Source organism: Dasypus novemcinctus, chromosome 16 (genome assembly GCF_030445035.2).
Source record: "Dasypus novemcinctus isolate mDasNov1 chromosome 16, mDasNov1.1.hap2, whole genome shotgun sequence".
Classification (NCBI taxonomy): domain Eukaryota; kingdom Metazoa; phylum Chordata; class Mammalia; order Cingulata; family Dasypodidae; genus Dasypus; species Dasypus novemcinctus.
In genome coordinates, this window is record NC_080688.1 from 76370174 (window position 1) to 76388608 (window position 18435).

The window sequence follows — 18435 nt, forward strand, 5'->3', positions numbered from 1 at the left end:
AAGACAAGCTAGATGCCGCGCCCACTGCAATGAGCTAGATGCCACATCTGCTGCAATGAGTGGATATCTAAACCAGCAGACACCACAAGTCAGCAGATGCCAAAGCCCGTGGGGAGGGGATGTGGCTCAGGCTGTTGGGCATTTGCCTCCCATGTGGTGGGACCTGGATTTGGTTCTTGGTGCCTCCTGTGAGGGTGAGCAAAACAATAAGCAGACAGACAAGAGAATCATCTTGGGTGGGGGTGGGGGATAAAAAAAAAAAGCAAATAAATAAATCTTAAAAAAGAAAAAGACATGAAGAGGATCCAGCCTGGAATGTTTCTGCAGCAGCCGGTGTCTCCAGTGAGGAGCAAAATGCCCATTCTCTTTCAACCCCCACACGGTGTATTTTGCTCTTTAGGTGGAAGGAGTTTACTCTAAATTTGTTTGAGTTATCATCCTAAGGGGTATGTGAGATTCCAGTCTTGAAGGTAAACTTAGGCGAAATGTCAGAAACAGACGCAGTACCAAAGAAGGGTGTGGCCTTTGAGTATCTAAGGTAACCACGGAATCTGCCCGGGATGGCTAGCAAGACATAAAATAGGTGAAATTAACCCAGGTTATGTTTTAGTCAAAAAACCCCTTTCACCTTATTCCTTCTTGTGTTCTTTTAAAACAGGAATGAATAAAAACCTGACATTTTCCCAAGCCTAATGATTCTTCATCACCTCATCTTCCTTAAGGTAAGATCTAACGTTTCCTCTGATCTTTAAAGCAGAATTTTGCAGGATCATAATCTCTAGATTATTCCCTGGTCAGTGAAAGGTGGTAAATGATAAAGATACCGCTAAAGAGATTTTGAGAAGTGGTAAGCATCAGTATTACTCTCAAGTAGTGTAACTTGAACAGCTGGGTTTCTTAATGATTACTTTGAATAGTGTAAGAGTGTAAGCAGAACAATGAACATTAGCACACAGTCTATTAATTTGCTCTGACTGTAGGAATTGCACATTCTTACACTCTTAAAAAGCTACCTTTGTCCCCCCAGTTTTCAGATGGTTTCCACAACTGCATTCTCATTCTTAGAGACAGGCAGGTAGTAGATCTTTCCTGCTTAATGGAGGATGGGCCCATCTTTCTCTCTCTTTTTTTAAAAGATTTATTTATTTCCCTCCCCTTCCCCCCCAGCCCCCAACCAGTTGTCTGTTCTCTGTGTCCATTTGCTGCATGCTCTTTGTCCGCTTCTGTTGTTGTCAGCGGCACGGAAATCTGTGTTTCTTTTTGTTGCATCATCTTGCTGTGTCAGCTCTCCATGTGTGCGGCGCCATTCCTGGGTAGACTGCACTTTCTTTCGTGCTGGGAGGCTCTCCTTACGGGATGCATTCCTTGCGCGTGGGGCTCCCCTACGTGAGGGACAGCCCTGCGTGGCAGGGCACTCCTTGCGCGCATCAGCACTGCACGTGGGCCAGCTCCACACGGGTCAAGGAGGCCTGGGGTTTGAACTGCGGACCTCCCATGTGGTAGATGGACGCCCTAACCACTGGGCCAAGTCTGCATCCATTTTTCTCTTAATCAACAACAACCTCTGTGCAGTTGCTGCTCGTAGAAGGCTTTCAGCGTATCTCTATGGACAGACTGAGCCAATGTGGACAGAAAGACCCCTCCTCCCAGGAAGAGCTGTGGGAAAGAAGGAGAAGTCAAGGAAAACCAAATCCACTGATGACCTTCAATAAAAAGTGGGGTAAATTACAAATCAATTTAAGGGAAATTCACTACAGGGCAAGATTTCCAAATTAAATTGATGCTTAGTTTGTGGGTGTCAAAAACGTGTAGTAGAAGAGGGGGGTGGGTGGCAGATTTCTAAATACAATGTACCAGTGTCAACATGTGTCTGAACTTTCACTAAGCAAATCGTTACTGTTGCTAAATATATCAATATTGTCAATATATCTTCAGAATTCTGTTAATTAGAAACAAAGAAACAAAAATAAGACCTGGTCTCTGCCAATATGGGACACAAGCTTAACAATCTCAAAAGAACATTTTAGTAATCTGAAAGATAATATCATTCTTTTGGAAATGAGTCATTGTAGAGCAAACTAATCCAAAAATAGATGGTTTAGTTCCAAGGATTTTAGTGCCCCCATAATGAAACACTAAGCAAATATACAGACACACAGACAGACACAACATAATATATATGCACGTTTTTATGTACTGGTATTTATATGTATCAGTGCCTGATGTAATCAGCATTCCATTCATTTGTTCATCTACAGTACTCAGATATCAACTGTTTTGAAATGGCTCATCTTTATCAAGGAAAACATGATATACATATATTTTTCTAAGATATTTGTATGTCTTTTGATATACATGTCATTCTAGCAGTCGCTGCCAAAAATAGCTAGCCTTTAAAAGCCTTATTACGACTCATTGATTTGAGTTGGGTTTATACAAATGAGCACTTGCTTAAAGTTTCAGCTAGTTTGAAAAGAAAAAGAGCGAATATCCCTAATTTAAATAACTAACTCTCACTTTACATCTCTGTGCTGTAATGAATATCATAGTTGAATCTTCTTTTCAAAAATTTAATTGTAATAACAAAAGATAAATAATGAAATTAGTCATTCTGGTGTTAAGAACAAAGAAGTTCATAAACATCCTCGTATGGCATTGACAATGACAGACTTTTCAACTTGAGACCACATTAACCCTGAATGTTTCTGTTCTGCTGAGCTGCCCAGAAAACCACAGGACCACTAACTCCACTGCCTAACAAACTGTGGGTGGCACTTACGTGGTGAGGATTAGGGTACTATTCTTTGACTCTAGAATCCAAGCCACGGAGAAATGAGAGCAATAATTATTTAGATTGAGGACACACCCAGGGAAATGATTAGAATTCTTGAGTCTTAATGAGTTGGTCTGTTTTACCCCTAAATTAGGTCATAGCACAAACTTTTGCCAGGAAAATAATTCTTATTCTTAATTGAAAAGCTCAACCCTCACCCCCAAAAGCACAAAAGCCAGTTCCTACAAGGTCAAAGTGCCGAGCGCCCAGGGGAAAGCTTATTTTGCAATTTTCTCCCAGATGCTAAGTTTATTGGATTTAAGGTACAATAGAAGAACTAGATGGTAGAGTTAAAACACATAGCATTTAAAAGTAAAGTTTTATTTTTGTTAGCTCACATTTAGGTTAAAAAGGCTTTTTAACAGTAATTTAGAGTATATTATAAAAGACTGTCCCAGGTCTCAAACTTTAATCAAAAGTCCGGTAGAGTGGCAAATTTTTAAAGTATCTATGCAATTCTGCTAAATGGCACCCCCCAACCCCCCCCCCCCCCCCCCCCCCGCCATGAGACACACACTCATTAGCCTTTTGGTCACCATTAAGACCAGCATTGCCAAGTTTCCAAATTGTTTTACAACTGATCATTTCAAAGTGCTTTCAAGTAGGTCAGAAAAGAAGAATAAAAAGCCAAAAACCTCTAATGATGCCCTCCATCTACTGCTTTGACGACAGGAAGTGTTGAAACTGAGCAAAGAAGAACCATTCTATACTATAAGCCTGCATTTTGCTTAGTGTTTTGAGAAACATACCATAACTTAATTCAGAATAACAATGTTTAATATTGCATTTAGAGAGAATTTATCTTGGCAATTTCTGTTGTCTGAAAATAGGGCATTTCAGATACCAAGTCATTATATTCTGATGGGTCCAATTTTGAGAGTATTAAAATTACTTTCACATTTCTTGGGAGTTGGAATGTGATCTCCTGGATAAATTCATTGGTATCTAGAGGTCCAAGGGCACTGTACCATAGAAAGGTGACAGCCATATCTAGAAGAATGCTGGGACCATGTGGATGACAAAGTCTTCTGGTTGACTTCTGGGAGAGGTGGCTTGGAAGATAAATTAGTGGCACTGAAGGGACATTTAATGGTTTATGGGAAACAGGGAGTAGCCTTTCTTCCAAACATTTCATGAGTTCAGGCTATGCTTTTCTCTCAAATATTTAATTTTTTTCTTAATGTTAAAACATTTCAAACATACCAGAAAGGAATATATTCATTCATCCCATCATTATCTATTGAGAGGCTACTGTATGGCAGCAACAGAATTCAGTGCTTGGGATCGATCAAAGAACCATGCAAACAAAAATCTGTGCCTTTGTGGATGATAGAATCCTGCAGTGGAGACAGTCAATAAAGAGTTACTCAGAGATAGCCTTGAGTAGATGTCAGGCCAGTGCGTGAACAAGGATTTGGATTTAGCTAGTCCATCAATGTTAATGGAGAGAAAGCAGAATACTTGGGTGCGAGAGCTGATGGGTGAATGTTGGGTGTGGTCGGGGAGGCTGGGGAGGTTTTGATTCCATCAGTTTTCTCAGGGAAGTAGGAAGTGAAGTCATCAGCAGAAATAAGGATGGAAGGGCGTGTTGGAGGTTTGAGGAAAGAGCTGACGGTGTGAAAAAATTATCTATTTCATACAGAAAATGACATTAACAGGTAATCATTAACAGCCAACCACTGAGATGAAGCAAATCATCTTGGCATATTTGGTTCAGAATTTTTTTTTTTAAATAAGGAGTTAGTGAGATAGTCAAATGAACCCTCTCCCAATCACTTTCCCCTTTCCATCCTCCCTAAAGGTAACCACTCTCCTGAAGCTGGTTTGTAGGATACCCATGTATGCTGTTCCAATTATTATTTTTTAAGCTGAGTTGGGAAGCTGTTTGTTTCTCTGAGAAGCTGAATTGAACAACTTTTAGTACTGTACAGCAGAAGTAGTGTAGGCACAGGCTGGAAGACGTGGCGATGTCTTCTGTGTTCCACTTCAGTCAGTATCTCTCATAGTCCCTTGTACAAAATTGTTCTCCATAAATGCTTACTGCGCTGGTTTGTTAACATCACCTATAAAGCAGACTGAATGTTACACACATGATCTTGTTCCCTGTTGAGACACCAAGAACCTGGAAAACTGCCAGGCTCCGGGCTCTGAGGCCAGACATACTTGCTGCAATTTCTTTCTGCTTGGGTGAGCTGGGCAGGTGCAGAGGAAGGCTGGCAACTGGATATCAGAAGCAGCTGCTGTTTGCTGACCGGAAATAGGGCCATCACAAGTAGTGGGTTGAGATGAAGCATTTTGGGTCATGGGTCCCCCAATTTTCCTCCTCAGGATGAAATGGTCTTTAAAGTGGCAGAGCCACAGAAAAGAGAGAAAATGAGTTACAGTGATTGTATGCCATCTTTTATAGCTTTACATTCTATTCCTTGATGAATGACTTTTTGAAGTTCAAATGTCTCAGATTCTGTTATACTCAAGTTTAAGGTCATTTAGTCATTGTTTCTCAAAAATCCTCATCTTTTGGAAGAAATACAGCCTCATAATTTAGATATCTTTCCTTAGAAAAACTAATGCTTAAAAATATTCACTAAAACATTTACCATGAATGGGATGACTTTTGTAATGACAAAGAAGGTAATTAAGAGAATCAAGTTTTTTCTTGTTAAATTTGAAATTACACATGTTTTCTATATGAGAGCCTACCCTTTTTCTGTAGGCTATACCTAATACCATCTAAGAGTAGGGAGCGCCCCTCCCCACCCCACCCCTGTTTTTTAGGAATCCTTTTTTTTGTTGTTGCAGGTTTGGTATATGCCAGTGCCCGAGGAGGCATTTTATATATCTCTTACTGCTCATAACAATTCAGTAAAGTAGATGGTACTGTTATGAGCTTAACAACGAGGAAATTGCGGCTTAGTAAAGGCAAGAAAACAATACCAAAACCATGATTACCAAATACTAGTCACTTTTTTCTTAATCGTGGTTATCAGAGGAGGTTCAAGAGAAGAGGTGAGGAACCATCTAGACAAAGCCTTGGTTTGAACAAACCTGGTCCCTGGATGTGGTTAACTGTAGGGCCCGACTGGACCACAGTCTTCCGGCGTCAGACCTGTCTCCTCTCATCTACATGGTCCGCTTACTTTCCCGTAAACTGCTCTGTATCCAGTGGTTTTTAAAAAAAATCACTTTGAAAGACTGAAACATAAAAAATAAATAAATGAATTGAAGAAGTAAGCCGGGAAGTACGTGGTCACGATTCTCCGAATCCACCTGGTCACGCTTGCTTTCCTGTAGGCTGTTTGTATCCAGTGGGTCTAAAAAGAAATGCTTGAAAAAACGGAACCATAACATTACGTTGAAGAAAGGAGCTGGGAGGTGATGTATTCACGAATCTCTGAATCTGCCTGGCACTCTTGCTTTCCTGTAAACTGCTCCGTATCCAGTGGTTCTAAAAATAAATGCTTGAAAAGACTGAATCATAAAATAAATTGAAGAAGTGAGCTGGGAGGTGATGTGTTCATGACATCTCTAGAAAGTGAAAAAAGCCTTGATATTTTAAGGCATTTGCTCACTTCACAACCACATCCAGTGAGAACTTATTTCTTGACTGCATCCTCTTTGCCTTCTCTTTTCCTTTCCTCTCCCCTCCCTTCTGGCTCCTGAGGCTGTGGGCAGTGAAACCTCCTAGTCTAAAGGCAGTGCCAGGGTTGGGATGGTAGTATCATCAGATATAAAAAATGATCCTTGGACCTGCTACAAAGCAAAGTAGAATGCACTTGCTCTCTTCCCCAAGGAAGAAAAAAGCCACATTTTTAACAGTCCTTAGTTCTGTGGCTGGACATAAGAAATTAAAGCTGTTTTTGTATTTGACCACAAAGAGAAGTACCCAAATGTCCTTTGTTACCGTCCTTTATGGTTATTGTCCAATGTATTTTATTTTTATTTGCCAGTCGGCTTGGTTACCTTCTACTGCATCCATCCGTTTAGCTGCTGCTGCACCTTAGGGGTGAGTGGGGTGGGAAAGAATGGGATAGCAGGCATCTCCGTAGACCTGACTGGAGTTTATGTTCTTCCTCTGGTAGACAAGACACTTCTGTAAACTCATGGACATATTTCAGAGGCCCAGATTTGCCGAGAAGACCCCCTGAAGCTACATGTCAAATGCTGGGGTGGCCACGCCCTGCTGCTGGGAGCTGAGAACAGCAGGCCCAGAGCCTTGCTCTTTTATGTCTGGTGAGAGAGTGGCTGGAACCAGACGAGCACCTCACGGCCCCATAAACAAGCACAGCTCGTTAAAAAGCACTCACACCTGGACACTAGCAGCAGTGGCGGTTTCATCTGCAAAACAGGAAAACCCTATATAGCAAAACCTCAATTAACAGGAAGCCATGATTCCAAACCCCTCATTAACCAGTGACTTGGAACTAACTGATCAGACTTGTCAAATAATTGTACTTCTTGTTCCTGCTGATAATAAAACCTCAGAGCTAAAATTGTACCAGCTTTCAGAAATTACATCAGATCTTTTGATATACATTTCTTTATAGTACTTAGTTCCCAGCTTTATTTGACCGTTCTATTATTAATATCCCTTTGCCATAATCACATTCTCAGCTTTTATCTTACAATACTTATATACAATGCCTTCTTGTAAATGGCTTCAAATTCCTTTTGGAACAAGGCAAAAGGAAGGTAATGATTCAATATATCTATTTCTGCTACATATGGACTTCTTAAAAGGGCCATAGAAAGTTGTTCATTTCTGACTGCAGATGATCTCCATCTCTCTATTTCTATATAGAGTGACACAGCCACTTCAGATAACCTTGTGTAACAACTGCTTCCTTGTCCTGCCACATCTAAAACCCAGCTCTTTGTTTCCCCCCAAATATGCTCTCTTCACCTAATCTGTCTCAGCCTCATCCATTGATTGCCTCAGTTAGAAGGCTTGAGGAAATCTCTGTTTTCCACTCATCTCCATATCCAGTCATCACCCTCTAAACATTTTGGAAACCATCCCTGTTTCTTTATTTCCTTTGGTGCTAAGTCTTTTTAGCCCGTCTTTATTTTTCTAATAGGCATTGGCAATGAATTTTTGTAATAACAGTTTTATTGAGATAAAATTCACATACCATAAAATTCACCCTTTTAAAGTGTATAATTTTTCAGTGGTTTTTGTATATGTGCAGAGTTGGATAACCACCACCATCATCTAATTCCAGAACATTTTCATCATCCCACAAAGAAACCCCATACCCATTAGTAGTCAGTTCCCATTCCCCTCTCCCCCAGCAACCGCTAAGCTACGTTATGTACCTGTGGATTTGCCTAATCTCAATATTCCACATAAATGTACGGTATGTGGTCTTTTGTGCCTGGCTTCTTTCACTGAGACTAATTGTTTTCAAGTTCTGTCCTTGAAAGGTTTAAGTGGATATTTGGGAATAGTTGATTAATAAATTCTCTGGCCTCCTTGGTATCCTCACTCCAATGCATAATCCACACTGCACAGAATTATCTCAAACAGTTCTGACGGCAGCACCCTGGGTTCTAAGCCTGCACAGGCAGTGGCTCACCTACAGGGTGTGGTGCAGAGAGCTTCGCATGGCCCTTTACAGTCCTGCCTCGTGCTTCCGCTTTATGCCCTGTCATTCTTTCTTTCCCAGACGTTCCACAGGGACAGTCTTCTGCCATCCTTCTTCTCTGTGTGGGTCTCTGCTCTTATGAGAAAGCCCCCTCCTCTCACTCTGAATGGTGAACCCCTATTCACCTTCCCTTTAAGTCTTCCCCAAGGCCCTCTGGGAGAAGAGATGGCACTGAGCTGAGTACCTTCAATATTTTCCTTCATTAAAATCCTGATGATTCTGTCATAATTATCTACCCTTTCATGGTCACTCCTACCTAAATGTGACCCCCTGGAGGAAAATGCATGTTTCTTAATTATCTTCCATTTCTTTGGTGCTTTGTCTGTGACTAACTCAAAGAAGATGCGTGATCAGTGATCAACAGGCATACCTTTGTTTAACTTTTACTTTGAAACTTCTATGGAGTGACTTAGCTTTCACGGCACTCAATTTTTCCATTAGGAAAATGAAGTCAGAAACTTTGAGATTGGTCCTTACGTCACCCTAGGAAAGAAAGCAGAAGTGAATTATTTCACACAGTTCACTACTGCTGCCTCTCCCCACCCCAGATGACAGCACGTTTTTCCACATGTTACCTCCTCTATATCTCACGCTGTCTCCCTGTTTGGCAACGATGGTCCTCATTTGAAAATGATTTGATAGTGAGATCTAGAGTGCTTAAGTCACTTGCCTGGCTCGGGTCACGGAGCTAGAGGTAAAGACTCACATCTCAGACCCGTTCCTAAGGAAGCAAGAGCACCTCTAGGGAGGAAAGAAGCTCTGGACTTGATGATTTAACTGCTGAGGCAAAATGCTGCTAACTACAATTTTGTGTAAGTTGTGTTTCTATGAGGGAGGAACTCCTCCTTTCCCAAGCTCTTTTCCTTTGCCTGATACAGGTGCATTCTTTTATTATTATTATTTTTTATTAAAGTTAATAGATCACAAGGAACGTTACATCAAAAAATATTAAAAAAAACAAAATACTTAAGAGGTTCCCATATAACCCACTCCCCACCCCCCCACCTCATCATTGTACATTGTACTTTTTTGAAGATATATACATCACAAAAAAAGTTACATTAAAAAATATGAGTTCCTTGTATACCCCCCCCCCCCACTCCTCCCATACCAACAACCTCCCCCATCATCATGACACACTCATTGCACTCGGTGAACACATTTTGGGGCACTGCTGCACTACATAGATAACATTTTACCCTGTAGTTCACACACTCCCCCAGTACATTCAGTGGGTTATGGCAGGATATATAAAGTCCAGCATATGACCCTGAAATATCATTTAGGACAACTCAGAATCCCAAAAAAGCCCCCACATCACATCGCTTCTTCCCTCTCCCTGCCCTCAGCAACTACTGTGACCACTTTCTCCACCTCCATGCTAAAATTTCTTCTATTACAGGTCACAATAGTTTTATAGTAGAATATCAGTAAGTCCACTCTAGTCCATATTTTATTACTCCATTCTGTGGACCCTATTCGTTTGAAAAGTCTGAGACAGGGCGAGGAGAGCAAATAGCCTTTTGGTGCCTCAGCAGCAGCCTGCTGGGCTGGGGGATTTGAGATTCGTTACTGTTCTCCAGCAACAAAGATGAGGAGTCAAAAACCTGTGAGCAGAAAGCAGGCACCACAACCAGGTTAGCACTTCTTTGCCTAAAAGAAACAAGGAGAAGAGAAAGAGAAGCATAAGGAAGTCAGGACTGTCTCATAATTTGGGGGGCCAAGCGCAAAATGAAAATGTGGGGCTCCTTGTTAAAAAATGATCAGGAATGTCAAGACAGCCACAGCAAAGCATTTAACCAAGTGTGGGGCCCTGCAGAGAGTGCATACCCACAGCGGTGGCTGAGGAGAGCTCTATATGCAGATGCACATTTGTTCTCAGAACCATGGAGCAAACAGTGGCAGCGGCAGCGGCAGCAGCAGCAGCAGGTATGTATATATCACTAAGGAACATTTTGCAAAAATGTTCCTTAATCGTTTTGTCTATAATGTTGCTTTATAAAAATTGTACTTCTTATATGCCAGGCATGGTTCTAAGTGCTTTCCAAATACTAACTTTTTTTTTTTTTAATGCTGAAAACTCACATTAATATACCCATTTTACAGGTGCAGAAACTGAGGCACAGGAATTCAAGTCGATTGCTCCAAATTCTACAGTATCTTGGAGTTTTAACATAACCATTATATTATCCTGTCTCTCTGAAATAAGAACAAAATTTCTTTAATACATGACATTACTACACAAATATTTTGGAAAATGACAGTTTTTAATCCTAAAAGGGAGAGGATTTAATTAATGCCAAGTTTCTTGAGAGAACATCATGGTCCTTTAGGCACTTGCAATCCATCTAAGGAAGTTCCTATTATAATTCTTGCACCATCTCACTTCTTTTCAGTCCTGTTATCCAGTCAAAACTGTTAACACATGTGAGGAACAAGCTATTACACAAAAATGTATCCTTAAACCAACAACTAATCAGCAGCTCTGGGCACCTCCTTCTGCTCAAATAGCAAAAAAGCCTTCAAGGGAAGCAGAAAAGATCGTAAGCAAAGGAGCAAGCAAACAAACAAAGGCAGCATTTAAGGAGCTCCGGAGAATACCTCAACTCACTGTTCACAACTGGGATTTCTGAACGTGAAGAAAAGTTTAAACTGGATCTTGTGCTATAAAGAGAGTAAAGTATAAAAGAAATTTTAGAAAACACTTTATTTAAAGTGTTCAAAATAAATATGGTTATGGTGTAATAAATTTTAATTATTTGAAAGCTTCATGTATTTAGTCCTGTTTACCTCTCATGAGCTAGGAGATAACTGTATTATTTCTTTACATTATTTACCCCTGTGGGGTGTTTCAGCTTCCAGAATGGGATTTAGGATTTTAAATTTTAGCTTCCCTGATCATAAAGCAGCCAGCACTTTTTAAAATTGAACCTCAATCAATCCAAACCAAATTAGGTAAATACATTGTAAGAATATTTAAGAAAAAACTCAGTATATAAAAATACATTTAAAAATATATTTTTTCCCTTAAAAGTAGCTACTTCAAAACTGTTGAAAACCTCTTGAAAAATACTAAAAGGAAGGAAAGAACTAGAATTCTTCCTATACTTCTACCTATAACCTAGGGTTTCTTTACTGCATTATGTTGCATCTGTGCAGGGCAAAACTCTTACACAAGGAGAACATTTTCCACATGCCAGAGATTTCCCTGTTAGTCTGTCACCCTCAACTGTTTTATAGTAAATGGTTTCCAGTTGCATTGACTCACTTCCCAATTGTCCCACCTCTTTTACCTTCTTTTCTAGCGCTTACTTTCTTACTCCATGTTTTTCTACACGGGTGGGGCCATTTTCTATATATGTTCTCATTAGAACTGCATTTTGCAAAAACACTCTTCTACAATAATAATTTAAAAAAGAAAGCAAACCCACCTAACTACTCCTTTCCCTAGCATCCCTCCAACTTCTAATTAGAATAACTCATCCTGAATTCTTATGCCTTTATGAGAGTGTTAGACTCTCAGGTCAAAGTTGCTTCATCCTGAAAGTATTGTTTCTTTCCTTGGCCTGAAAGATTTGTGGGAAAGCCAGATGCTCCTGGGAGCAATATTGATTTATTTTTCTTCTTCTTTTTTTAATTGGAAGAGTTTAAAAGAAAAAAAAAACAATGGGAAATAATGTAATGAATGTTAGCATAAGGAAGAAAATATTAAACTTCTGTCATTTCTTTTTAAAAAGAAATACATGTTACTGGTACATTTGAAGTCCTCTGAATTCTAAATTACCCCGGTCCTGTTTCTCTTCACTCCCTCTCCCCACCTAGAGGTCAGCCCTGTGGTGATTTTAGTATGTTAGCATTTCAGCCCATGTTTTCATTTTTGCTGCAAACATATATTCTTTATAAACAGCATATAAATATTGTTATATGTGTATACAAGTTTACAAAAATCATGTTGTGTCCGGCCAAAAGCAGACTGAATTACTTTGACCCCTGAGCATGAAAGAGGATGAAATTTCCTTAAATTATGCTCTTTGTTTTAGCAACTGGTCCTTTGAGCAAATTTTAATCTTTGGAGTAAACAGACCAGCCAGTCGCCAATGGAGACAAGAATTCTTGAAGTGAACCCTCTTTGCCTTGGTACCTTTATGAGTTTCTGTTAGAGGATAAAATTGGCTTGGGATTTTCTGTAAATTTGAGCAAGAGTTGCTCTCTGAACATTTCCTAACATTAGATTTTTCTGCAGGTGTTCAGCATGGTGAATTCATAAATACTTGCTGTATTTTAAATCCCTAGATATTATTGTAGTCCCAGATTTATCGGCCCAAATATAGATTTTTCATATTTGTGTGACAGAAGTTTTGGAAATAAAGTTTAAAATGCAAATTAGACATAGCATTTGTTTCTAAATTTGTCTTTTTTGCTACATGGAGAATTTAATGATCTTCAGGAATAAAAAATTCCTCAGAGGTGTATAGTTCTATCTTTAAGAAGACTGTAATAGCACTATGGAAAAAAGCTGATTTGTTTAATTAGAACATAATGTCTCTTCATAGAAAATCTAGATGAAATTTGATGTTAATAAATTTGGTGGTCTAATGCCACCTTGTGACTGAAATACTCAACTACATGAGGCTAGGTTTCAGAGAGCAAGAACTTTAAATTTCTTTAAAAGATTCATGCATTCATTTAATTTCCAGTGTTTAAGGATAATTGAATTGAGAGTGTCTACTAGTAGGGCGATCGGCCATCTTGGTTTTCCTGGGGTTGAGTAGAGGTCTAAGTTTTAAACCAGGACAGTCTTGGGCAAACCGGGATGAGTTGGTCATCCTACCTTCAAAGCACTGTGCTTGGCACTCAGGATACAGCAACGAGTAAGATGGACAAGACCACTGCTCTCTGCATGTTTTTATTGGAGAAGACAGGCCATATATAAGCAATCATGTACAATATCAGATAACAAATGCAGGAAACTAAAATAGGTTAATGTAATAGAAAGTGACTTGGTGGCTGTGTTAGAGGAGACGTTTAAGCTGAGAGCTGAATGACAGGGTAGGAACTGGTCACGAGAAGAAGAACCTTGTGGGCAGAGAGGAAAGCTACAGCAGACTCCCTAGGTCAGGATGAGGCTCTGCGTGCTCAAGGAACCCAAAGGAGCCAGTGGGGCTTGAGTTTAGGGGGGCATATTAGTTTCCTGTGGCTGCTGGAACAAATGACCATGAACTGGGTGGCTTAAAACAACAGAAATTCATTCTCTCACAGTTCTGGAGGCCAGAAGTCTAAAAGCCAGGTGTTGGCAGGGCTGCGCTCCCTCTGAAGCCTTAGGTGAGGCTCCTTCCTTGTCTCTTCCCAGCTTCTGGGGGCTCCCTGCTGTCCTAGGTGTCCTTGGCTTGTGGCTGCATCACTCCAACCTCTGCCTCCAGCCTCACATGACCTTCTTCCCTGTGTGCAGGCGTCTGTGTGCTTCCAAACCTCTCTCTCCTTATAAAGACAACAATCATTGGTTTTAGGGTCCACCCTAATCCAGCATGACCTCATCTTAACTTGATTTTACATCTGCAAAGACCCTATTTCAAAATAAGGCCTTATTTGCTGGTCCCAGGGGTTAGGAGTAGGATGTGTCTTTTTTTTGGTATCAGAAGAGGTCAGAGAGGGGGGACAGAGTCCAGATCAGGCAGGGTTTGTAAGGAAAGGTAAGGAATAAAATTCTTGGTGGGTTTTGAGGAGCTCTGTTATCGTATTCATAAAAAAAAAAAGGATGACCTTAACTGTCGAAGGGAGATGGGTCATAGGAGGATACGAGTGAAGGAAAGAGATGGGTTAGGATGTAGTTGCCATTGCTTGGAGTACAATGGTGAGGGTCAGGATGGAAAGAATTGAATAGAGTTGGAATATATTTTAGAGATAGAATGAGAGCTTTTCTGATAGACTGGAAGCAGGCATGAGAAAAGAAGGCAATCAGAGATAACTGCTAGAGATGTCCTCAACCCCAAGATGGTTCCCTTGTCTGCTTGTTTTTACTCATTGTTTGTGCTCATTGTCTGCTTGATGTTTTGCTCATTGTCTGCTCGTTGGTTTTTTTTTTTTTCTTGTTGTCTGTCTGTTTTTCAATTTAGGAGGCACTGGGAACCGAACTTGAGACCTCCAATGTTGGAGGCAGGCACTCAACTGTTTGAACCACATCCACTCCCCACTGCTAGAGTTTTGACTTGAACAATCTGGTGGGTATTTCTGTTATTTCCTGAGGAGAAACAGGCTTAGGGAAGAAAATTGAGGGTCTATATCTGCAGTGGGAAGATAGAAGGACGATATTCCATTTCCAGCTCTCAAGGCACATGGAGTGGGTGAGAAAAGACAGCTTCCATCCCAGAGGGTTGTCGGGGAAAGAGGTGTTTTTATGGAACAACCAGATTTTGGATAGGGTGTGAAAGAGAAGAGTTTGAGGAAAAAGAAAGGTTATAGATGATGCTCTGTGGATTCCACAGAAGACACTGGCAGGTTTAGAAAGGTAGAAAGGAAGGCAAATTGGGTCACATGAGCATATGTCCTAGTAGTTTGGGGGATGATGGCTCACGGGACTTGGGCTTCTGCTGGTAGCAGGGATGAAGAGTGAATAAAGCCCAGAGGAATTTGTACAATAATTTCTTAGTGGAAGGTATTTGGTTTAATATATCTGCTATGGGACTCACTAGGCAACTGTTCCTTCTTGCAGCTTTCAGGGGCATAGCGGAAGAGGCTAGAACTAAGGCTTCTTCACAGACTCCTGCTTTAGGGGGTGAGGAGTGCTGAACTCCTTGTCAGCTGGTAGAGGGCTGACTTTATCTAGAGCAGGACACTGGGCACTGCCTCTTTTCTTGGTGAAGGAATGATTTGTTGGCTGAGGCTTGAGGCTACTGTAGACAAAATCCTCTTCTATTTCAAGCAGATTCTTCTGCTTTTGTGTAAAGTAGATCATGAGTTGCTCTAGACATCTCTAGATTTTGGAATTCCTAAACAGAATATGAAACATTCCTTCTACTGGCATAACAACTGGACAGTTTCAGTGTCTTTAATTTACACCAACTACTTAGAAAACGTAATAGTTGATTTTATGTTATTATTTATTATGCCCAATGAATCATACTGAGTATATAAAATTAGAATTATCTCACATTGAAAATGTAGATCTAAATTCCTATTAATGCAAAAATAGATTTATTTTTCTATTCTATGCAAATAGACTTGGATGTCCAGTTCAGGCTAAGATAATAGAAACACAATAATAAATAAACTCTATAGTTAAAGAAGGAAAGAGGAGAGGATGAAAAAGGGTGAATTCCCATTTATTTATTTTTATTCTTTGGTTTAGACAGGTCAGAGAGGCTGAGAAGCCAACCAGGGCTAGTCAAATGTTCTATGTCCTGTTCTGGTCCATATGCACACTCCCCTCTCATCCTGTGCCAAGAAGGAAGAGGCAGCTGACTGCTCTTCTCCATTTCTGGGCCTCTTTCTGGGCTGGCCTGTGGGTTGCACACAAGTGTGAGGATCACACCCCCTTTAGGAGTGAAAGTGCAAGGATCTGAACGAAGTACCCTTTTTGAGAAGGTATATCAACCACCAGAAGAGAATCAAGAAGATTGACTCCTTGGGAAATGGTTACTTCCTTTCTTCTACAAACAAGAAGTTGTCTTTGGATAAAATTAGCTTTATTCTAAATGTAAATTTTTTGACTAGTTTATTTTACAATTCGCAAAGAATAAAACATATTCTTTTTGGTGTACAGATCTGTAGATTTTAACAACTACATGAAGCTGTGTAACCACGGATACAGTCAAAACACAGAGCAGTCCCATCACCCCTCAAAATTCTGTCATGCTGCTCCTTTGTATATTTAATGTTTTAAAGTCAATTTTATTTTTGTTCTTATTTTTTATTAACAAGCAACTAAAACGATTTTATTATTTTTTTGTTTTTATTTTTATTTTTTACACTTTTAAAATTAAAGTTAATAGATCACAAAGAACATTACATTAAAAAACATTAAAAAAAACATAAAAAACATAACAGGTTCCCATATATCCCGCTCCCCACCCACCCACCCCATCATTTTTGTAAATTGTATTTTTTTGAAGATATATACATCACCAAAAAAAATGTTATGTTACCTCTCCTGAAACACTTGATTTATATCAATTTTTTAGATGTTAAGAAAAAATTTACATTTTTACATTTTGGAAAGATTATCCAGAATAATCTATACTGGTATTATCCAGAATCTATACTGGGTTATCCAGAATAATCTATACTGGTATTCTAGAGTACCAGTATAAAGAAACCCTTTATTCTGTGGGCCCACCATTGCTCACTCAGGCCTCCGTCAGAGCACCATGGCGTTTCCTGTGCCCAGCACGATTAGGATTGCTCTCTGATTTCACTGCTTGGTTTAAAGCCATAAGATCTCAGTTCACTTTGTTTCTTCCACTCTCACTTATAAAATGGTTATTGGTCTCCACATTCTTTTGACTTTCCTTTATTTTTAAAAATATTTATTTATTTATTTATTTCTCTCCCCTTTCCCCCCACCCCGGATGTCTGTTCTCTGTGTCTATTTGCTGCATCTTCTTTGTCCACTTCTGTCGTTGTCAGTGGCACGGGAATCTGTGTTTCTTTTGGTTGCGTCACCTTGCTGCTTCAGCTCTCCGTGTGGGTGGTGCCATTCCTGGGCAGGCTGCACTTTCTTTCGCGCTGGGTGGCTCTCCTTATGGGGCGCACTCCTTGTGCATGGGGCTCCCCTACGCGGGGACACCCCTGCATGGCATGGCACTCCTTGCGCACATCAGCACTGTGCATGGGCCAGCTCCACAAGGGTCAAGGAGGCCCAGGGTTTGAACCGTGGACCTCTCGTGTGGTAGACGGATGCCGTAACCACTGAGCCAAGTCCACCGCCTGACTTTCCTTTAAATGTGTTCAAGCAACTCCTTTGAAACCTGATGTCCAGAATTCCATGCAGCGACCCAGGTTTTGGTATTGTAATCACGGGTCTAGCCAGCACACACTCTCCTCCTCCTAGATCCTGTCTACAACCGCAGGAGCATTATTTTCTTTACCATAACTTACCGTTTGCTGATAGTGAGTATTCTGTTTCATAAACATAAAAAAATTAACACAGGGCTGTTAATTCATTTAGTCCTTATCCTGGACATGTGGGGCCAGGATTTTTGTATCCAAATAAAGAATTTGCATTTACTCTTATTATGTTTTCAGTGTAAAATCCGGCCATGATTGCAGCCTGTTAATTTCCTTGTGGGTCCTATTTCTGTGACACTACACATGCTATATGTGGTGTTCAATTTTCTATTCAAGATGTAAGGTAGCAAGGCAGTTCCTCATTGCCTTCCAAGCCTCGCTCCTCTCTTTAATGGTAATACCCGTCTTCTTTGACCATTTTCTAGTTTGCTCGGATCTCTTCACAGTGAAAGTTAGCATAGCTGAAGTCACCTAAAGACTGTAAAGAGAAAGGGAAGAACTCAACTGCTGCTGCAGGACAACCAACTCCAATGATGAAAGGGGGTCTCAGGACATTTATGTTTGGGCCTTTTCTAGAAAAACAAATTTCGGGGTGATTAAAAACTTGCTTCATAACTGGGATTATGACCATATTATGCTATATTAGGCAAGTCATGGAAGGAACATGGTCTGATCCAAAGGCTAAAATCAATGATCTGTCAGTTATATTTCTCTGGTTCCAGGGAAGTTGCTTTGTTATGCTTGGTTTAATGTTCTGCCTACCTGTGGCTTTGGACTTGGTGAATGTCGCAGGTGTGAAAGCAGCTGATGGCCCTGACTTCAGTTTCACTGGGTTCCAGTCTACCCTGAAAATCATGCTAGACAAATTGGATGTACAGCCGGGGTTCTTAACCAGGGGTCTACAGACCCCCAAGGGGTCAGTGGAAAGATTTCAGGTGGTCTGTGAGCTTGAACTGA

General features: G+C 40.4%; 1 pseudogene; it reads right to left on the reverse strand.

Moving 5' to 3' along the window:
* Positions 1–18435, reverse strand: part of LOC101414358 (large ribosomal subunit protein eL19-like) — a 53093-nt pseudogene that overhangs the window by 14976 nt on the left and 19682 nt on the right.